Source organism: Bos indicus x Bos taurus, chromosome 26 (genome assembly GCF_003369695.1).
Source record: "Bos indicus x Bos taurus breed Angus x Brahman F1 hybrid chromosome 26, Bos_hybrid_MaternalHap_v2.0, whole genome shotgun sequence".
In the NCBI taxonomy this organism is placed as follows: domain Eukaryota; kingdom Metazoa; phylum Chordata; class Mammalia; order Artiodactyla; family Bovidae; genus Bos; species Bos indicus x Bos taurus.
The window spans coordinates 36,264,890-36,288,436 of NC_040101.1; the positions used below are offsets into that span (position 1 = coordinate 36,264,890).

General features: G+C 42.2%; 1 protein-coding gene and 1 non-coding gene across 2 annotated transcripts in view; one reads left to right on the plus strand and one right to left on the minus strand.

Moving 5' to 3' along the window:
• The window catches only part of LOC113884606 (protein FRA10AC1), an 80,090-nt gene that overhangs the window by 7,826 nt on the left and 48,717 nt on the right, over positions 1-23,547 (plus strand). The gene's annotated exons all lie outside the window — the stretch shown is intronic.
• Positions 10,977-11,082, minus strand: LOC113884720. The gene has a single exon (XR_003508992.1). It is a non-coding gene; the product is annotated as a U6 spliceosomal RNA (small nuclear RNA).

The following is a 23,547-nucleotide window of genomic DNA, read 5'->3' on the forward strand; positions in this document are numbered from 1 at the left end:
CTTTGTCGTTTATCCATCCCATATGTAATGGTTTGGATCTGCTAATCCTAAACTCCCAATCCATCCATTTCCCCCAAGCCCCTTCCCCACTGGCAACCACGAATCTGTTCTCTAGGTCTATAAGTATGTTTCTCTTTCATAAATTCATTTATGCCATACTTTAGACTCCATATGTAAGTGATATCAAATGGTATTTGCTTTTCTCTTCCTGAATTACTTCACTTAGTACGATAATCTCTAGGTCCATCCATGTTGCTATAAATGGCATAATTTCATCCATTCTCTTATGACTGAGTAATATTCCATCGTATGTATGAACCACATCTCCTTTATCCATTTCTCTGTCGGTGGACATTTAGGTTGTTTCCATGTCTTGGCTGCTGTGAATGATGCCACTATGACCACTGGGATGCGTGTATCTTTCCAAATTACAGTTTTCTCTGGATATATGCTCAGGAGAGGGATTGCAGGATCATATGGCAACTCTATTTTTAATTTTTTGAGGAACCTTTGTAGTGCCACACCAATTTACCTTCCCACCAACAATGTGAGAGGTTTCCCAAAGGTGTTAACTCTAGCTGCCACATATTGAATACTGATTATGTGCCAGGCATATAGATAAAGCATTTCCCCTATATTAGTGTTCACTAACAATATTATATATTTATAATATATATTGTACATATAATATACATTACATAATATATAAATAACAATATTGTATTATATAATTATGTATTTGAATAATATATTGCTTATTCTCAACAAGTTTGTATGGTAAGTATTATTATCACCCCATTTTACAGATAAGGAGATGAAAGTCATATAGCTACTATTAATTGGGACTCAACCCATATTTGTCTGATTCCCAAATTTAAGCTTTTAAGCCCGCAGTAGGGCCAACCTATTCAGAAAAACTGTGAGTAGCTCAGTTTCGAAAGGTGATAACAGAGAAGAGTTACTACCTGCCATTGATTGCAAATAAAATGTGCTGTTTTTAGCACAGGAATGCATCTCCAATTTTAGGATAGAGGTCAATGGAAAAATAGACTGCATATTACAGCTAAATATAGATGTGATGGTAGATCACATCTATTTGGTAAAACAAAGGAAACTAGTAGTTAATCTTAGGCCCAGCCATCTGTAATGAAGAGTAGGTAGACACTTAGGCATTCTGAGAAACTTAGCCGCAACTTCTCAATCCCAGAAGTGCGCTACTTAAGCAGAGTTAAGAAAAGACAGGCCAGATGCAAGCCAGAGCAGGAGAGCTTTTCTGGCCTGAAGCTCTTCAAGACTACAGAAAGGTTTTCTTTTACCACTTCTTTTAAAATTGTTCTAACTGACTGTGTGGATCACAATAAACTGTGGGAAATTCTGAAAGAGATGGGAATACCAGACCACCTGACCTGCCTCTTGAGAAATCTGTATGCAGGTCAGGAAACAACAGTTAGAACTGGACATGGAACAACAGACTGGTTCCAAATAGGAAAAGGAGTATGTCAAGGCTGTATATTGTCACCCTGCTTATTTAACTTTTATGCAGAGTACATCATGAGAAACGCTGGACTGGAAGAAACACAAGCTGGAATCAAGATTGCCGGGAGAAATATCAATAACCTCAGATATGCAGATGACACCACCCTTATGGCAGAAGGTGAAGAGTAACTAAAGAGCCTCTTGATGAAAGTAAAAGTGGAGAGTGAAAAAGTTGGCTTAAAGCTCAACATTCAGAAAACGAAGATCATGGCATCTGGTCCCATCACTTCATGGTAAATAGATGGGGAAACAGTGGAAACTGGGTCAGACTTTATTGTTTTGGGCTTCAAAATCACTGCAGATGGTGACTGCAGCCATGAAATTAAAAGACGCTTACTCTTTGGAAGGAAAGTTATGACCAACCTAGATAGCATATTGAAAAGCAGAGACATTACTTTGCCAACAAAGGTCCGTCTAGTCTAGGCTATGGTTTTTCCAGTAGTCATGTATGGATATGAGAGTTGGACTGTGAAGAAAGCTGAGCGCCGAAGAATTGATGCTTTTGAACTGTGGTGTTGGAGAAGACTCTTGAGAGTCCCTTGGACTGCAAGGAGATCCAACCAGTCCCTTCTGAAGGAGATCAGCCCTGGAATTTCTTTGGAGGGAATGATGCTAAAGCTGAAACTCCGGTACTTTGGCCACCTCATGTGAAGAGTTGACTCATTGGAAAAGACTCTGCTGCTGGGAGGGATTGGGGGCAGGAGGAGAAGGGGACGACCGAGGATGAAATGGCTAGATGGCGTCACTGACTTGATGGACGTGAGTCTGAGTGAACTCCGGGAGTTGGTGTTGGACAGGGAGGCCTGGCGTGCTGCGATTCACGGGGTCGCAAAGAGTCAGACACGACTGAGCGACTGAACTGACTGACATAAGCTTCAGTTTCTTGTGTAGGAAGCATCTCACTTCCTTTATCAATTCAAGATGCCAACGTTTCCTTGGTGTATCAGAGCCAAGTACAAGGGAGGGGAAGTCAGTGGGCTCCTAGGGGGCTTGGAGTTATTTATCTGCCCACTTTTGATTTCTCTTCATTCCTTAGTTAAACTTATACTTGTGAATACACCACTGTGCACCAAGCAGTGGGGAAGACAAGGTAACACAAGACAAAGTCTCCATCTTCAGAGAGTTCTGTAAACCCACGAGCTAGAAGCAAATGGAATGAATACTTGGATTACAGGATTGCAGACAGGAACTTCCCTGATGGTCCACTGACTAAGGCACTTCCCAGGTGGCACTAGTGATAAAGAATCCGCCTGCCGTTGCAGGAGACATAAGAGACCCAGGTTCAATCTCTGGGTCAGGAAGATCCCCTGGAGTGGGGCATGGCAACCCACTCCAGTATTCTTGCCTGGAGAATCCCGTGGACAGAGGAGCTTGACGAGCTACAGTCCACGGGGTTGAGAAGAGTCAGCCACGGCTGAGTGACTTACTAAGACTCTGTGCTCCCAAGGCAGGGCTCCTGGATTGGATCCCTGGTCAGGGAACTCGATCCCACATGCTGCAACAAAGATTCTGCAAGCCACAACTAAAACCTGGCACAGCCAAATAAATATTTTTTAAAAATTTTTAAAAGATCACAGACAGCCACAGTCCCTTCTTATTCTCTCTCTGTTTATTTGGGAGGCTGCCATAGGATTGTGGAATCTGATAGATCTTAGTTCCAATCCCAATATTGCCACTCCTGGCTGTGGGTCTTGGTCAAATCACTTAACTTCTCTGGGTCTCAATTTTTTGTGTGTAAAACGAGATTAATAATGCTGACCTCACAGGCTTTTGTCAAAGGCTGGGTGAAATTCTGTCAATGAAAGCATTTGAGATGAGTATTAGAGGTTGTGATCTTATTTACTGAATTGAATTCTACGCTCCCTCCCCAGCTGGCTCTTGTCTCTTGATTCTTCCTCCTCTGTTTTCTTTCCCTTTGTTGTAAGGGTACCCAAAATTTGTTTTAATTAGGTGTGGTAAGAAATGCAGGCACATGGAAGGCGGAGGCAGGCTCAAGATGGAAGGATATATATATATATATATATATATATATATATATATATATATATATAAAACTAGGACTGATTCAAGTTGTTGTACAGCAGAAAACAACACAACTTTGTAAAGCAATTATTCTCCGAGTAAAAGAAAAAGATATTCAGACATGGAAATGACCATCACAAAGGAAGTTGTGATCTCAGTTTCCTGAAGTATAAAACAGGAGGCATGGCACACCATGCAGAGGGGCCGGATGGGGAGGCACTAGGGTCGGTCAGGAGGCAGAGGAAGTGAAGAAATATGTGGACAAGAGCTTTACTGCACTAGTTTGAATAACCTCAGTGGGCTTTGGGGCATCAGAGCTCTCTCTAATAATCTGGTACCTGTCCCTGAGTTGATTAGTGGTCTGGGATGTGAGAGCCCAGCAGAGGAGGTTGTTGGAAATATTGACTCTGTGTTGGTTGGTTTGCATGTGAAAGATTTGTTCACAGGTGAGTCATTTACTATCTCTAGGAATTGGCTATCCCTGGGAGGAGATCTCCAATCTCCTATCTCTCTCCTATCTCCTGCAGTCTCTCCAAAGTCAACAAGGGCCCGGATGTCAAACTATCAGAATAAAGAAAATAAAAAGACATACTTAATATCCCTTTCTAGCCACTCCTCAATAGGAAGCAACTGACTGGGCTCTAAGAGAACTGGGAGCAGCATGGAGGCTGCTGGGTAACCACCCCATTAGGAGTGGTGGTCTGCAAGGAAGAGAGAAGGAGGGTCAGTGAACCCAGTGGAATTTCAGCCCAGGCACTACCTAGTTTACCAAGATTTCAAGCCCATCACAGAGTGAAACCTAAGTAAACAGGATGAAGGCAGCAAAGTATACTGCTCATGAAAACCTCTTTGAAGGCAGGACCCACGATTTATTTTTTTATTCCCTTGGTTGAATAATCATTCAATAGGAAAAGCAGCTAAAATGGCCCTATGAAAGAGAAAAGAGAACTGTGGACTGGTACTTTACTTCTTAAAAAAACAAAACAAAACTTTATTTTGCTCAATTTCTATTCCCTAAGTTAAGTATACTGAATTTACATATTTTCATAATTGTCTTCAGTTTTTAGTAGAAACAGAATTAGCCATGGATTGGAGACCATCGCTTATGTCCCCAAAGGAAGAGCCCCTTCTGGCTCATGCTGGTGGAAGAAATTGAACCAGCCATGCTTTCTTTCCCTGGTTAAATTTTCAGGGGAGGCAAAAGGGTGTAATTGATGATGAAGGTGATGATGATGATGATGATTAACATTGATGACGACTTAACACATTTATAAATGTGCCAGTCACTGTTGTAGGCACTTTTGAACCATTACTCCATTTAATCATAACATACATAGTTTGGCTATTATTGACTCCCAGTTTATCAATGAGTTACCTAAGGCACAGAGGCTAGGCAGCCAACCTCCAAGATTAAGAGGTTAATCTTAGACTCTAAACTGAGGCATTCCATGCTCTTAATCACTCCACAGCACTGTCTCCTTCCTTCAGAGTGGTTTCTGCAAACAAAGATGATCTTATTCACACCATTACAGGCGAGAGCTGCGTAAATACAGAATCCCAGTGGGGTGATGTGTGTTGAGCCTTTGTGCTAGCCTGGGTGTGTAACCGGGATTGATCCTTGGAAGAGCTGTGGCATATGGAAAGTTTGTCTCTGGGGCATGGAAGGAAGAAAAATGGGCTAAGATCTGGTCTGTCATGGGTGAGTTGTGTGTCCTTGGGCACAGCTCTTGACATCTTGTTTTCAAAGGAAGCTGTTGGGTATGATGATCTTTAAGGGTCCCGTCTATGTCAACTGCCTCTGCCAGAAATCCTACCGGAGGCTAAATTATTGGAAAGGCAAGGAGAGTGTTGGGTAGGTTCTTGAACATCCAAACATGAGTAGATAATAGCTGTTTGGGTGCCCTGCATGTCTGCTCAGTTGCTCAGTCATGTCCGATTCTTTGTGACCACATGGGCTGTAGCCTACCAGGCTCCTCTATCCATGGGATTTCCCTGGTAAGAATACTGGAGTGGATTGCCAGGGGAGCTTCCTGACTCAAGGATCAAACCTGCATCTCCTGCATCTCGTGGATTGGCAGGCATATTCTTTACACTGGGCCATCTGGGAAGCCCTATTTGGGTGCCCTGAGGAACCTAGCGCTTAGTTGCCTGCTGATTTATGTTGCACCATATGCCTGCAGCTGGCGAATGGATAATATCACTCACAGTTACTCATAGATGCTCAGAAAACCTGAAAAGAAGAAAGGAATAAGTATTTAGTGAGAAAAATATTACAGGAGACACTGGGGAGAGCAGGGTAAAGAGGGCAGACTTTTCATTGTTTTGGTCTCAGAATACGACAGTGGATATCGACTAAAGACAGTACTGCCGTCTTAGGAAGTGTTTGGAAATGGAGAAGGGCACTTCTGCTCTCACCCTGGCTGCAGTTGTTGGACTGAAAATGCTAACATCCTGAAACTCTTGGGACCTCCACCACACACACAAGGAAGAATTGTCCAGGCCAGAATGCTTGGAGCGTTCCCACTGAGGAAGAATAAAAGAAGTTCTCAGAGTGGGGAACATAAAAAACTTCTTTGTGCATTTTTCTGAACATTAATCAATAATCCATTAACTCAGGGAAGCTGAATGCTCTTCACACAGAATCCAGAACAAACTGACAGATTTAAGAACTCGGGAGAGGCTGCTTGGCCTCGGACAAGGCATTTCATTTCCTCGGTCCTCAGTTTCTCCATCCTTATAGCACTAACATTCTATAACTTCCTAATTCCTGTCATCAGAAAGGAGAAACACTTTGTAAAAATCAAGGCTTGGAAAGCCTTTGTTTTTCTCATTTTGTGTATGGTAGATACCATACTGCGATTAACCAAAATGCATAGGGCAAAGTTTAAATATGAAATATGCAGATGCATACTTTATTGACTGTACCAACTATAGTTAATAACACTGTGTTGTGCATTTGGAAGGTTCTAAGAGAGTAGATCTTGTAAGTTCTTATCACAGGAAAAACATTTTTGTAACTATGTATAGTGACAGATGTTAACTAGGCTTCTTGTGGTGATCATTTTGCAGTATATACAAATATGGAATCATGTTATACACTTGAAACCAGACAACTTTATGTCAATTATTTCCCAATTTTAAAAAAAGTATACAGAAGCAAATGATCCCAGAAGATTTTTGATAAAGTATGATTTTAACTATGTAGCATGTTCTCTGGAGATATATTTGAATTTTTCAGAACCAAACAACCAAAGTGCATACAAAACCATGGTAGGGCACCCTTCCTACTGGCTTTAAAAAAAAAAGGATGTTAGGACATGAAACAAGCCTAATTCTATATTTCAAGCAAGGTGAATATAATTGGGCCGGAAGGCAGTGAGTCTGAGAAGTGTTGCCCAGAGAGGGCCTTGTTTATTAGAATGTAAAGTTGAAAATATGATTATTCTTCTTCCTTCTTCTTCTACTTTATGCCTGAATTATTCCCCAAATACTTATCAGTAGTTGTTTTTTTCTTAAAAGAGACACTCCTTCATTCTTTCAAGGAGACTATTGACTGCTTTTTTTGTTTGTTTTGCTTTATGATTCTGAAATTAAGAGAAAAAGCATGTAACTCAACTGCTCATGCTGGAGACTTAAACTTCATGATGTTGGATTTCAGACTTGCTTGTTTTGTCTTATCCCTTTTGACAGGCTCAGTTTTACTTGGCTTTATGCTCTCATTCTGGAAGAACTAAGAGCTTTACATTGCTGCCTGTGACTTGTGGCCTGTATTATACTCATTTGTTTCAGTAGAAGTGATGACCCAAAAAGGTTGGAATTTGACCCCAGAAAACAAGAAGGGAATGACAGAACTGTTTTGGTTTTTTTTAATTAATTAATTTTTATTGGAGTATAGTTGCTTTACACTGTTATGTTAGTTTCTACTATACAGCAAAATGAATCAGCCACACATACACATATATCCCCTCCATTTGGGGCTTCCTTCCCATTCAAGTCATCACAGTACATTGAATAGAGTTCCTTGTACCATACCTAGGTTCTTATTAGGCATCTATTTCATGTGTGTGTGTTAGTCACTCAGTCATATCGACTCTTTGTGACCCCACTGACTGTAGCCCACCAGGCTCCTCATCCATGGCATTCTCCAGGCAAGAATACTGGAGTGGGTTGCCATGCATTTCTCCAGGGGATCTTCCCAACCCAGGGATTGAACCAGGATCTCCTGCATGGCCCGCAGATTCTTTACCATTTGAGCTACCCAGGAAGCCCTATAGATACTATCATTTTACACATAGTATCAATAGTGTATATGTGTCAATCCCCATCTCCTAATTCTTCCCACCCCTACTTGACCTACTTGAGCCCAGCTTGAGCCACTAGGACTCAAAACTTGCAAAGAAGGCAAAGAGAGGGCAGTCTGTCTTCTCAGTGTCAGAATGAAACACTCTACCAGGACTACCAAGAATTATTGAATGATCTAGGCTGAAGAGTGGACCTTTGCTTGAGTTTCTGTTTACTATTGGCCAAAGGCCACTTTCAACCCACTCCAGTGTTCTTGCCTGGAGAATCCCAAGGACGGGGGAGCCTGGTGGGCTGCCGTCTATGGAGTCGCACAGAGTCGGACACGACTGAAGTGACTTAGCATAGCATAGCAAAGGCCACTTTGAAGTTACATCAGAACCTATAAACTTGTACCCAGTAGAGATATAAATGAATTCTGAAAGGTAGAAATAATAATCCTCAAGTTATGGTTCTATTGCTTGTAGGGCAAGCAATTTTGTGTCTAATCCAACCATCTTATGTCAACAGTCTTTCCTCAATGCTATGTAATTGCAATTCCTCTAATTCTCTTTGGAATCAGTTTTACTACCCTTCACTAATGAATTTAATAAATCTCCAACATGTGTTCATTCTATGTTTAAGAGTCATATTTTTGACTTATTGAAGAGTATACTTTGACAAGTCCAAAGAATTCTAGTATTTCTAGAATATAAAGATCATACTTTAAGGTATACAAGGCCTTCTTGGATTGTAATTTGCTTTTTTATTTATAGGTTTTATCTGTTTCCATATTAGCAGTTTTAAAGCACAAAGGTTCAAGAAGCACACTAATCTGTTGGTTACAGAGGAATATGATTCCCTCAGTGGGCAGAACAAACCTGAAGCCAAATGTCAGGTTGGTTTTCACCTTTTATTTACTCCTTCTCACCTTCCCACCTTGTCATAACTGACTGATAAAGCCCTTTAATCTGAATTTATTATTCCAGCTCTTTGTTTCAGATGGTAGGAAGTGTCTGATAGATTACAAAGTATGATTGATAGCAAGAGATTCTTCCAAGACCAATTGTTTTGAAATAGGTGATAGAGCTTTAACCTAGTGGATTTTGGACTGTAGTTCTTAGGCTTATCATGGACTTCTCTAAACTCTCCCTCTCCCTGCTTCTTCTCCCCATAAACACCCTTCAGCCAGAACAACTCCATTTATATGCTGAGATTCAGGTAAGGTTTCATTTGAATGATCAATTTCTTAGGAGATGTATTTAATCCAAAGAAATGAAGTATTAATCATGGTGGAGGCAATCATGGTGTTGTGGAAAGAGTCCTGAAGCCAGGACACATGATAAGTCTTTGCTTTGCCCTTTACACCTGTGTAATCTTGTACAGATGATTTCACAGGGTCTTGAGGTCCATATTTATAAACCTACCTTGCAAGAGAATTGTGTGATAAGAGAGATCACATAAAGTGATGTGTGATTGTGAAGGGTTGCTATGAACAGCTTTTCAAGCATTGCCAACATGCAATAGAAATGTTTGGGGATCACAGGAGGAGCCCCTAGAACTCCTCAGCTCATGCTAATTATAATATTAATTATATGGCCACTTAGTCATATGGTTATTGATTTTAACTTTAGTGTATGAACACTTTCTTCTTCATTACCTTAAATTTTCTTTTGCACCCATCTGATTCTCCAGTTTCTAATTGAAATTTGGAAGTTTCGTGAAAACTCGACAGGAGCAGTTTTTATGAAATGTTTACTCCAGTGGAGCAGATTGTGCTGCTCATCCGAGTCAGTTCTCAAACAAATTTAACTCTCAGCCCTGTAGCCTTCATACAGAAAGACAGGGAAGGCAAAAATGGAGCTGTGATGAATGGTGCCAACTGGACAGCCTTGTGCTTCTGACTCATTTCAGAACCATTATCATGTCAATAGAAGCATCCCCTTTATCCCCATATTTTTTTATAAGGGAATGCTATTAGTAGAGCAAGGTCCAGAGAGAAGCAGCCCATTAACACTGCGATCAGGCTTAAAGACAAAAAAAGCAGAAATGGACATCCAGAGATGCCTTGGTCACTGGATAAAAGGGAAAAAGTACCATTGGAAAGATGGAAAGGAAAAGTCTATGTACCTAAAGTAGGACTGATATCACACAGTAATAAATAGCTGTTACTTGCTAAACATTACTGTGTTCCTGACACTGTGCTTATAAATAAATTATCTTGTTTGATCCTCACAATTGCCCTATTAGTCAGGGTAGGCTAACTGCCACAACAAATAATCTCCAAATCTCAGTGACTTAATAAGGTAAAGACAAATTGATTACTCTTGTCCCCATCCTCTCCAGGACCTTGGAGTCCTTTTTTTTTTTTTCTCATTAACCTTTTATTTTTAACTTAGTTTTACAGTAAAGAGACAGAAAAGAAGCAAATCATTAAACAGATACCATAGCTGTCAATCTTAAATTTTAAATGAGGCTCTTGTTAAACAAAGCAGTAACACTACATCCTATAATTGCGTGTTTACTTGTATATACGAGAACTGTGTGCAAAGTGCTTTTCAAACTATAAAATAAGACTTTGAAATAGAATGCAAATGATTATCCCTAGGATTTAGTTATCTCCAACTGCTTGTAATGAATCACAACTGCTTACATTCTTACTCTGCATCTTATTTACTTATATACTAAGATACGACAAAAGGAGAAGGGGGCAGCAGAGGATGAGATGGTTAGATAGCATTGCTGACTCAATGGACCTGAATTTGAACAAACTCCAAGAGATAGGGAAGGACAAAGAAGCCTGGTGTGCTGCAGTCCATGGAGTCACGAAAAGTTGGACACAACCTAGCAACTGAACAACAATGACATACTAAGAGAAAAACCACTGTTTTCTGAAACCAGATTGATAGCTAATTTTTTAAAATAATTCCCAATCCACAGGTCTAAATTTTATTTTTACATATAATTCAGTTACAGGCTTCATTTTTTCCCCTAAATAAATAGTGGACAGCTTTTAAAAAGCAAATCTTAGCAGATCTCTTTAGACAGACACATTTCAATCAAGATGGGGTGTTTAAAAATCAGTTTATATATGAGAAAAAAAGGAAAGAACAGTCTTCAAGAAAGCAAATTGTGTTCTTTAAAATATGGAATGTTTCCCGGATTTGCATACCACCGTTGTACAGGGCCATGCTAATCTTCTCTGTATCATTCCAGTGTTAGTATATGTGCTGCCGAAGTGAGCACGTGGAGTTCTGTATCCTCCAGCAGGTGAAGAGAGAGGGAGAGAGTACACAGGGGAGGAGCCCATGGGAAGGTTCTTACAGTCAAGGCCTGGATGTAGAAGGTATCACTTCTGCCCGCATTCCATCAACCGGAACTCAGTCAGATGGCCCTACCTAACTGCAAGGGAGGCTGGGAAATGTCCACTAGGCATCCAACCAAGAAGGAAAGGAAACAAGCCTTAGTGAACACTAGCCTCTTCCGTAACAATTCATTGCTCCCGTTTTACAGATGAACTGAGTTTTTGACAAGTGAAGTAACTTGCCTAATAGCACATAGCAAGTGAGTGGTAGAACCTGGATAAGTTCTTGGTATGATACATTCTTGGTAGATCCCAAGAACATGACTGCTGCTCTGCAAGACCACAGAAGTGGTGGTGATAAATTCTGATTTCTTGCCCCAAGTTTAAAATGTGGTACAAATGGCATCTTTCCAGGGTATCTTTATATCCCAAAGAAAGAATGGCTACTTTTAAAAATGTTGACCCCTCTGTATTTCCCTATGTTCATCAATTTTAGACCCACCCAAAATGGCCTTGCCTTTCTATGACATCCCAGCTCCCTACTCCTGAATAAATTCCATGGAAATTTCTTAGTTGAATGAAGTTTGCTTCATGAAATGTCCAGCTGAATGATGGTTGCTTGAGGCCAAGATTACCCAGTACCTCACTGAGGAGAAGGCTCAGGCTGGTGCTGTGCTAATGGGCAGCAATGTGAGGGGTAGATGCCTGGGCAGCCCCCTCACTGGGGAATCATCATGTATGTTGGACTCACAGATTTCAGGGCTGGCTGCTGGATTGGTGTCCACCATGAGGAGCCACTAGAGGAAAATGATTACAGAATGGGAAATAATACTTTGAATGGCAGGCCAAGCATGGCATCTTTGTCAAGCCATTCATTGTGACAGAAGGAGACTTCCCTGTGGAGGACTATGGGTTGGATAAGATGTGACGCCCAAGGAAGGACACACCCCTGCCCCAGGTTCTGACCATCCATCAGCCCCTCCCTGTGTGTACCCATAACCCTCTTCCCTGACCCCATTTCTATTTTATTCACCTTTCCCTTGCCATTGTTTTTTGAGACCTGTGCATTCAACATGCCAGAAACCTGGGGTCAAAACCCTAGTCTGTCTTTAGTGATACTATTTGTTTTCCTAGTTTGTCCATCTCCACTTCCTCCTCCCCATCCTTGGGGTTCTGTTCAAGTGTTATCTCCTTGAACTCAAACTTGGAGATTTTAGGCTCTTCAGAGAAAATAGACTCAGGAAAGGGTTCTGGAAAAAGTATAAAGCGGATGCTGGTCCTGCTCATCCAATCACCAGGTACTGTGGACATGCCTTAGGGACAAGGTTGCTCTGTGTGTATGAGTGTGTGTAAACTGAAAGCTCTGTACCACACGCATGCTGTAACACCAGAAACACAGGTCTGTTTGATGCAGAGGGGTGGGCATGGACCCAGAGAAAGGCACCATCTCTCAACGCTCCCTAAGCATCTCTTAGGGATATCAGTAATTGTCTGTTTTGCTGTTGTAGCAATATCCAAAATGAACAGATGCTCGCTCTAGACAACTGACCTTTACTCCTTTACATTAATGTGAAGCAGTGCAGACAGCAGAGCCCCTTGGTACACTGACCCGACTTTCTGGTTTCTTCTTCCATCAGGCAACATTAACTAATTAACAGTTAATAGGTTAAGTACTTTGGACTCTGTTCTCCTGGAGCTCTTGTTCTTATTCCGGTCTCAGAATCTCTCCTTTGTGGGTATCTGGCTTTGTTAGAGGGAATTCAAAAGCAGTTTAACATTTCCCCCTGAACAGAACAGCACAAATCAGTGCAGTTTAACATTTCCCCCTAAACAGAACAGCAGAAATCAGTATAGAAAGAAGGAAATTGCTACTTTGAAACCTACAAATGGAAGGATGGCTGTCTTTGTTTCACATCTATTTTCCACATGTGAGAAGCAGTCAGCTTCACTGATTATGTACTGCTGAGGATGACCTTTCCATTTTTCTGTCTCGGAAACCTGTAATTTAATGTGAAGCATCTATTGGTGGGCTGATAGTACAAAGACTTCTCAGGATAATGTGCTTGATTTTCCCCCTTGAAATCAATTCATGTTTATTAAGTGTCTTTTATGGAAGTAGCATGGAACAAGGTGCTTCACATGCATTATCTCATTTAGTCTCATGTAAGCCTTTCAGTTGCCTCTGATGTAGCATCATTAGCCAGCGTTTTCAGACAAGATAAAAGGGAACAAGGAAATGTTCGCTCAGGGCTCTGAAAGTGCTAAATCACTTCCAGGGGATGAATACACTTACTGTCTAGTTTCTATTTGATGGATTTCAATAAAGTTTTTTAATACTAATACCTATGTCACATTTGCATAATCCTTTCAACTTTTCAAAGCACTGTCGCCTTGTTCACATGTCATTTGATGCGCATGCTCTCCTGTGCTGATGATGGTAGAGAACTATTAGATGGCATCTTTTTTTTTTTTAGCCTAAATCTCTGCAGAGCAGCTTGCTTTGGTTGCCATAGCTAAGGTTCAGAATGAAACCAATAGAAATCTTGCTTTCAGAAATCGAATCCACATTTTCATTTACAGGGTCTCCCTGGGAGGGTGTGATCGGTACAGCAATGCACATTGGTCCTCGCCTACCAGAGCCGATTGCCCTGGTTACATATGCCGCCTAGATTTTAGAAATTTAAGTGTCTTTACTACCCTGTCCTTGTTGGGATCTTCCTTCCAGTTTGCCCCAGTTAATGACAGCCAAAAAGAAAGAAAGAAAGAAAAATAAGAAGGAAAAAAAGAGGTTTGTGTGCTTGTGCAATGAGGTGCATTTATTCTAAAAAAAATCCAGAATGCAGCCTAAATGAAGTAGGGAGGGGGTGCCAGCAGATGAAGCATAAGGCAGGTGCTTACTTTATTGCTGCATCTGGTGCCAAGTATTTGGCATAATTTTTCCCCTCATTTCTAATTATTGGCACTGGTGCTTACTTTACTTTTTAGCTGAACCATCTGAGAAGAGTCTAAGAATTGCTCTGCCTCTCTTACTTATACAGGCAGTTTTCTGACAAATATTGTAAGTGAACACAATCCTGAGGTGTTTTTGTTTGTTTTGTTTTTGCCTCAAAATAACTCATGGATTATGGAAAGAGAGATTGGGAAAGTTAACATGTTATTTGATTCTGCCCAAATTGCCATGGGTTTAATTTTTAATTTGTTTCCCAAGACTTGACTCAACCTTTCAGACTCACCTGTGATTTAGATTTCAGAATTGTAGGTCTGAGCCCATAGCTTCCTCAGGTGTTTTCTTTTAAAAAGTAGGTTGTTAAATACGCCAGTTGAGGTGGCACATCCCTTTTACTATTGGACTTTTCTTCGTTAGGTGATGAAGGGAAATATTGCAAAAATATTAGATGCAAGTTATTTGATGCCCTGTCATTCTGCAAATGTTTATGAAAGGGCCTCCCTGGAGACTGAGTGGGAAAGAATCCACTTGCCAATGCAAGAGACATGGGTTTGATCCCTGGTCTGGGAAGATCCCACATGCAACTATGACTGTGCTCCACAACTACTGAGCCTGTGCCCTAGAGCCCTGAACCACAACTGCTGAGCCCACACGCTGCAAGTACGAAGCCTGCATGCTCTAGAGCCCCTGTTCTGCAGTAAATGAAGCCACCTCAATGAGAAGCCCATGCACCGAAACCAGAGTCGCCCCTGCTCGCCACAACTTGAGAAAAGCTCTCGCAGCCACAAAGACCAAGCACAACCAAACCAAATAATAAATTAGAAAAAATGTTTATGAAGAGTGAACACTGTGTCAGAACCTCACAAAGAACAAACAATTGTTGCCCCAAACAATGCCAAGAACCACGAGGCATGCAAAGACAAGGTCTTTTCCTTTCGACAGTTTTGGTCCCTAGGAAAAGTGAGACAAGAACAAGGAGCAACACAATGCAGCTCGGAGGGGAGGAACAGCAATACGATTAAGAAAAGCACGTGGATCTATCACTTCTGATGGCAGATATAGCATAAAGGAAAAAGGTCTTCATTCCCATGCCTTAAGGTAATTTAACTGAGTGGATGTGGTTCGATTACTGTATTTGAGGTGATATTTGATTTCTATGCATTTACCTGACCTTTACCCTTTATCTCCTTCTATTGACTCTAATCTATGTGTGAATACATATACATATATATATATATATATAAAATTGTATATATACATGGCTTCCCAAGTGGTGCTAGTAGTCAAGAACCCACCTGCCAATGCAAGAGACATAAGAGACACAATTTCGATCCCTGGGTCGGGAAGATCCCCTGGAGGTGAGCATGGCGACCTACTCCAATATTCTTGCCTGGAGAATTCCATGGACAGAGATGCCTGGCAGGCTGCAGTCCAGGTGTCACAAAGAGTAGATCGCGACTCCAGCCATTTAGTGCACAAAATAGCACTAGATTAAGAGATCACTTGGGGGCTTCCCAGGCGCTAGTGATAAAGAACCTGCCTGCCAATGCAGGAGATGCAGGAAACACGGGTTCGATCCCTGGGTCAGGAAGATCCCCTGGAGGAGGGCATGGCAACCTACTCCAGTATTCTTGCCTGGAGAATCCCATGGACAGAGGAGCCTGGTGGGCTACTCCTAGTTAATAGGGTCACAAAGAGTTGGAAATGACTAAAGTGACTTAGCATGCATGCAGACACATGTATTTGTGTGTGTATATATACAGAAAGATATATAGTACAATTTTGAACTGAAATTTTTTAAATTTTTGAAACTTTATTTCAGATTGCATTTCAGAAAGTAGGAATGAAAGAGGAGAGAAGAGTTGTAGTTCAGAGAGGGCATCAGGACACCTGGGTTCCAGTCTTGTTTCCACCTGGCTTACCTGTGTTCCCAGGGGGCTTAGCCTGGGTGACCCCCAAGATCCCTTTCAGTATAAATAGTCTACATGTGATGCCTCCCACCCCGTGCTGATGGGAGCAAAGGATACTGGAGGCCTGAGGGTGTATCAGAGTGCTGGAATTGAGACCTAAAGAGTGGTGTTTGGGTGAGACACCTTGGCCTCTCAGCTTCCTATTTAAATGCCACATCATTTGTAGAAAGCTGTTAAATTCAGAGCCACTCACTGTTTACAGGGGACTTGATTCCTTTTAGTTCCCAATGGGTATAGCACTGGCCCTGAAGAGTGTAGAGCATGGCCAAGCAAAAACATGTCTAAAAGACCAACACGCTGGCCGAAGTCTGTGCTGAGTGAGGTCCACAGATAAGCCTTGAATGCAATGAAGTGAGTTCTGAGGAGCAGACAGAAAGAAACTGGGGAAAGTGTGGCATGGGGGACAGCACGTCTCTCTGTGGTTCTCTCCTGTCTCATTTCGCAGACAGGAACAGGCCCAGGCCCTAATTGGCCCCACGCACAGAGGTTGCTGCTGGCCCCCCAATAACCCTCTCCCTTCAGACTCTTCCTGTCCTGTTCACACATCACTGTCCTCCCTCAAACACTCTACTCACCCTGTGTGGTGATTTATTACGAGTCCCTGTTACCTGTAGCATCTCATCTCAACATGGGATTCTGGGTCCTTCATCCAGGAAGCATGGTATTAAAACAGGTGACCTCGCCTTAGCCTTGGCCTTTGCAGCATTAAAGCTGTGCGATTATTGTTGTTTAATGTCTAAGTTGAGTCCAACTCTTTTGTGACCCTATAGCTTACAGCCCGCCAGGCTCCTCTGTCCATGGGATTTCCCAGGCAAGAATACTGGAGTGGGTTGCCATTTCCTTCTCCAGGGGATCTTCCTGACCCAGGGATCGAATTTGCATCTCCTGCATTGGCAGGCAAATTCTTTACCACTGAGCCACCAGGGAAGCCCTGGCTTTTCACAAAATGTTAAACTTCCCTTGCCTTTATTTTCCTTATCTCTAAGATGACTGGGGACTGAGGACTCCAACTGTAAATGATCTCTTGGAACTGCTGATCTAACATGACGGCCCTGGTCTCACACTACCTTGGAGTGCCCAGATTCTAATATGTTGGCCCACAGTTCTAGGGGCATCTGTAATCTTGGCGGGTCTTGGGTCCCAGGTTTTGGTTTGGGAGATGTCATCGTGCTGGTTTTCAAAGCCATCTTCTGGTATCCTCCATAGCATTTCTCTGCTCCAAACAAGTCCATGGTCTCAGGAGCTCTGAATAAGCGTAAATGCTCCCATCCTGTCTGCTCTGGCTCTGTGCCACTGCCACCGCCAGAAAGCTGCGCGTGGTCCCCTACACTACCCCACAGCAGTCAATTTCCAGATTAAAGCCCAGCTAATCCAGACACCCCTCACTGGGTACCTACATCTAACAACAGCCCCTCCTTTCCATGAGGGCAAGTCTAATAGCCATAGCCATGGCCTCAGGGGCCTTTGGTAATCTGTGGATTTAAAACTTCCAGTCATTCCCCCAAGAGTGCCTTTTTTCAAACATAATTGTCGTTGTGCAGCCATTCAGCATTGTATCATGGATCTTTTCTCTCATTTTCTCATAGTCTTCACAAAGTGTTAATGAATGCCTTGGGACTCTGCTAACTTTTCCCCTATTATTGCTGGGCAAATGCTTAGTCTTTCAATATCATAAATATCTCAGTGTGTGTGTGCGTGTGTGCTCCAGTCATGCCCAACTCTTTGCAACCCTATGGACTGTAGCCTGCCAGTCTCCTCTGTCCATACACCCTGCTCTTTGAATACTTTGCGTTATTTTCCTAGTCCACTCAGATGCATTGTCATTGTAAAACCTAAACTTCTTTGTGGCGTCTTGTAGTTTGGCAGTCCTTGTGTGTACATCTGACTCTTGTGCATTCACCTACATCAGGTGTCCAGACCTCCTTCTCCGTGCCTTCAGCCTCCACTAAGTCCCCTCACCGCCCTTACCACTCAGCAAGTGGTCTTGCCTAAGGCACTACGTAGTTCTGTCTCAGACATCTCTGCCTTTTCAGCTATGCCCTGATTCAGTGGTTCTCAAACTCCAGGTGCACTGAACTGCCTAGAAGACTTATAAAGACGCAGATTGCTGGCCCGCCCTGAGTTTCTGACACAGTAGGTCTGTGTGGAGTGGAGAAGGAAAGCTGCATTTCTAATAAACTGTGGTGGTCCTGATGCTGCTGGACCACGGTCCACACTCTGTAAACCCCTGCTTGGATTCTTTCCTCATATTTCAGGTGAAATGGGTTAGCTTCTCTAACTTGTATTCCCTGCCTCCCACCCCACTCCCCCCAACTACCTGCCCTCTGAACCATCTTCCCATCTTCTCCCGGACTAGCTCCTACTCTCAATCTCTTTTCTTCTAGTGCTTTCAATCTGCACCATTGAAACTTCCCTTACTCCATCCTTTAAGAACCCTCCCATCACTGCTATTTTAGTAATACCTTTCTCTTACCATTACCCAGTTCTAACTAGCAACCCAAATGTCTTTCCTCCTGTTGCAAATTTTTCCTGAGCTTGAACTTGATCTTCATTCATTGCTTCTACTTCTTATCCATGTATTTCCTTTCTAATTCCCAGAAATTTCCCGAGCTGCTCTACGGAAGCTATCTGGAAATTTTAAAATTACCCTTCTCCCCAAATCAAGTGACCTTTCTTTATTAAATAATAATAGCAGTTAATGTTCATTGAATTCCACCTGTGTTCCAGGCATTGTACTAAGCACTGCATTGCGTATATATATATACAGGTATATTGGAGAAGGCAATGGCACCCCACTCCAGTACTCTTGCCTGGAAAATCCCATGGATCGAGGAGCCTGGAAGGCTGCAGTCCATGGGGTCACTGAGGGTCGGACACAACTGAGCGACTTCACTTTCACTTTTCACTTTCATGCCTTGGAGAAGGAAATGGCAACCCACTCCAGTGTTCTTGCCTGGAGAATCCCAAGGACGGGGGAGCCTGGTGGGCTGCCGTCTATGGGGTTGCACAGAGTCGGACACAACTGAAGCGACTTAGCAGCAGCAGCAGAAGCATACAGGTATATAATCTCACGTGAAGATTATCCTTATATCAATTCTATGCAGAAAGTATTATTAGAGAGTTTAAAAAGTTACGGCTCATAGAAGTTAAATAATTTGCCCAACAGTTTAAGTGAAAGAACCAGAATCAGACCCAGCTCTAATTCCACATCCCACATGCTTAAACACGACCCTGGAAAATACATCAGAATCTCTGAGCACCTAAAAGAATGACAATTACTAGCTCCAGTGACAGAGGTTCAGGTATGGCTGAGGCCTAGGAATCTGAATTTGTAATAACACACCCCCACCCCGCCACCCCACATGGTTCTGAGGTGGGTGTTCCGAGTGACAGATACATTTTGAGATGCAGTCCCTCTGTATTGACATAATTGGCCACTTCCTTTCTTTAAACACTTCCCTCAGTTGCTATGATACAACATTTTTCTCTGGCTCTGTGGGCTCTTGAGTCTGCCTTTCTCCGTCTCCTGCCCAGATCAATGCCCCAACTCTGCCCTCCGCCTTCTCCTCCCTCTCCTGACTGTCCCTGTGAGCCCGTCCACTCGCAGCACTCAACTCGGGCAGATGGTTCCCAGCCTTGCCCTTCTCGTGCCAGCATCCTGGTGAGAGTCATAGAGCAGCAGGACATGATTTTGGGACATGATGAACTGTGGCACAGACCGTGGACAAATGAGTGGGGCCGGTGACATTCACTATGGTGCCGCATCGGCCCACATCACCTTGGTCTTTCCTCTTGCCTCAAAGATCCCTATCCTTTAAAGCTTTCTAATCAAACCAGTTCAGCAAAAGAGCTGATTATTTTACACAGTTACACTAATATTTTAATTCTCCCACTCATTTGCATTTTTAAAGCCTTTTTTTTTCTCTTTTTGTTTAACTTGGCTTTAACTGATGTTTGCATGATGAAGACATTTCAAGCTTCACTTAGCAGATAGGGGGGATTTAGACGGAAACTGGGACCTAAGAGGAAGGGAAGAGGGCCCCCTTCTCTTTGCCTTGAAATTGTTTGAACCTGAGACTCAAAGGCAGCTGAAAACACCACTGGAATGGCAGGCCTTGTCCTTCTTGCCTCCTGTGTACCTAGGCAGGTGAAAGTGAAAGTCACTCAGTTGTGTCCGACTCTTTGTGACCCCATGGACTATTCAGTCCATGGAATTCTCTAGGCCAGAATAATGGAGTGGGTAGCCTTTCCCTTCTCCAGGGGATCTTTCCAACCCAGGGATCGAACCCAGGTCTCCCACATTGCAGGCAGATTCTTCACCAGCAGAGCCACAAGGGAAGCCCAAGGGGTGAACAGTAATTGCAGCTGCTGCAGACCTGTCCCTAGAAGAGCAGAGGGTATTTGGCTAGCTTTCTGCCACGCTCCACACTCGGAATGGTTGACTTCTCTTCATCTTTCAAGTCTCAGCTTAAATGTTCTCTTCTGAGAAACTAGTCCTGACTCCCTCATTACTTCCATAGGCCCTTCTGGGTGATTCTCTGTGTTGGAAGCTGTTTCCCTTCATTGCATTTATCACAGTTTGTAATTATTGTACTTATTTATTTACTTGCTCTTCCTGTCCCCATTTGGACAGTAAACCTCAAGAGGATAGAGACCAGTTGGCCTTGTTCCTCACTACGCTTGTAGCATAATGCAGGCTCACAATAAATATTCAGGTTTGTAGCCAGAGTGGCTGGATAGCTACACCTCCACCACCTGGCACTTAGTGATTAGTTCTTTACCTGAGCTAACTGCCCCCAGTAGCTATCCCAGTGCTGAAAGACTTCAGACAGTTGGAGAACAGCTGGTTCACCTCACTGCTAGGATAACAATGTAGGGTGGCCTGGAGGTGGCATTAGGAAAATTTATGAAAGACTTTGAAAAAGGCAAAGTGAATTACTAGGTATCCTGTCTAGCACCCAATCAACTTATGAGACTTTCAATGTCTTTGAGCTATTTTATACAACTTTTAAAGTCATATAAAACTGATAGCAATACAAATGATTCCTGTCAGTAGTAATGTGAATGAATTTTGTCGGGTGGAGGTACAACTGATTATTGCCCTGTGGATATTGATCAGGTTTGCATCCATGTGTAAATTTATATTAATTTTCCTGATTGCCTATATATGTGTTCTTTGCATTCTCCTTTGATCTGGCGGGGGGGGGGGTGGGTAACATTTTGCTTATTGCCTCATCACTTCGGTAAGTAAAATCTCTGATGTGTGTTCATTTTATATTTGTACAAGAGTCATGATTTTAGCCTTTAAAAATATCTTTTTCAATTGAATTTTAAGAAAAGCAAGAACTATCAGGCAACAAAAAATGCTATCAAGAAAGTGAAAAACAACCTATATGATGGGAGAAAAAAATTTTCAAATCATTTATCTGAAAAAAGATGAATATCTGGAATCTATAAAGAACTGAAACTCAACAACAACAACAACAACAAAACACCCAATTCAAAAAATAGGCAATGGACTTGAATAGACAGTTCTTCAAAGAAGATATAGAATGATGAATGCACATGATATGATGCTTGACATTATTAGTCATTAGGGAAATCAAATCAGAACTATAATAGATACCACTTCACACCTACTAAGATGGCTATAAATAAAAAAAGAAAAGAAGAAGAGGGGGAAATAACAAGTGTTGGTGAGGATGTGGAGAAGGTAGGAATATTAAATGGTAGCTATTGTGGAAAACAGATGGTGATTTCTTAAAGATTAAACATAGAATTCCCATATGACCCAACAATTCTGCTCTTAGGTATGTATCAAAAGAATTCAAACAGGGACTCAAACAAATATTTGTATACCAGTGTTTATAGCATTATTATTGACAATAGCCAAAAGGTAGAAACAACCCAAGTGTCTGTCAACAGATGAATGGATAAACCAAATGTGATATAGATCAATAGATAATGATGAATATTATTAAGCCATTAAGAAGCTATAAACTGGGGCACATGAGCATGTAGATGGTCCTCTGAGCCATGGAAATGACTGATACCATAAGGAGAAAGGAACATCAAGCCCCAACCCTGCAGAAAATCAGATCCTGAGAAGATATAGAGTGAGAAAGAAAAACTGAGTGTGGTATCATGGAAACCAAGGCAGATAGCAACCTTGCTCCTGACGTCTAGCAGCTCACTGTCCAGTGACTTGGGGATGCTTCAGCGACGGCTTAATTCTTGTCCTGTGAGAGGGCATCATCCACTAGATAGTACTTCTGTTCATAAACAACATTTTCAACAGCACACTTTATTGTCAGAAACTGTGCAAGATAACATAGGATGCACAATGACACGGTCAAACAAAAAACAAATCTGGACTTAGTTGGGAGAAACTTTTATTCAAAAATATTTTGCCAGGCGGGAAAGGGACTATTGTGATAGGGAAGGACTTGGTCTTGTTTTAATAGAGGGGCATGAACAGGGCTAGAGAGAAGCAAATGTGGGAAACTGGAGTGGAAGGGTGGCATGATCAGACATTAGATCAGAGAAAATTTTATGCTGAAGCCAGTCTGTTCTCTGTGTGCTGCCTCAGACTGAGGGTGGGCCAAAGTTCAGGGGCTTGGAGGAAGGAAAGAAGCTGAACTGAAGTTTGGTTAACAAGCATCTTGATCCAATTGATCAGTGGGGGTGAGCAGTTCAACTCATCATTTATGAGACAATGGGAATTTGGAGGGTCTGTGTGTAGCTTTGTCATAGGTTAAACAGGGGGCATCTAAGCCTTATCTAAGTCATATGGAAAAGAGTGGTTCTTTGCAGCAAGCTGTTTTCCATATCATAAAAACTGGGGAATTCCTTTAATTGGCACTGTTTTCCAGGAGCAAAGGGCTCAGGCAAAATTCAGCATCGTCACTAAGCACTGGGATGTGAGTTCCACGTGCCCAGTCTGGGTGACACCTGGGGCTTCTCAGTTGGTATATATGTTTCTGTGCAGGGATGTGTAGATCACCCCTTGGTGTGACTAGGCTGTGAGCCTCCTTCCCAAAGTGTTCCAAAGGCTTTTGATTCCTTTCTTGAAGGAGTGTCCATGCATGACTTACCAAGAGCCTGTTTTATTACCAAGAGATTCATCCAAGACAGACTCAGAACCTCTGCTTCCAAACTACCACCTCCAAAATGCAGTCCTCAGGTGTATGGATTAGTCCTTGGAAATCTACATCCCATGGGCTGCATTCAGCTCACAGAAGTGCTTTGGTCCAAAGTGTGTTTGCTTTGATTTTTAAACATGAATTAGATGCCAGTGTTAAAACTCAGAATACTGAATCTAAAAATTCAGCTTGTTAACTTTTCTAGAAAAATGGATTGCCCTAGCAATTCTGGCCTACATTTCTATTTTATGCTTCCTATACTATTGAAAAAATTCCTGACAATAAAGTGTGCCATTGAGAAAGTTCTATTTATGGATCCCAGTATTACTTGAGTGCTCTTGCTTTTTA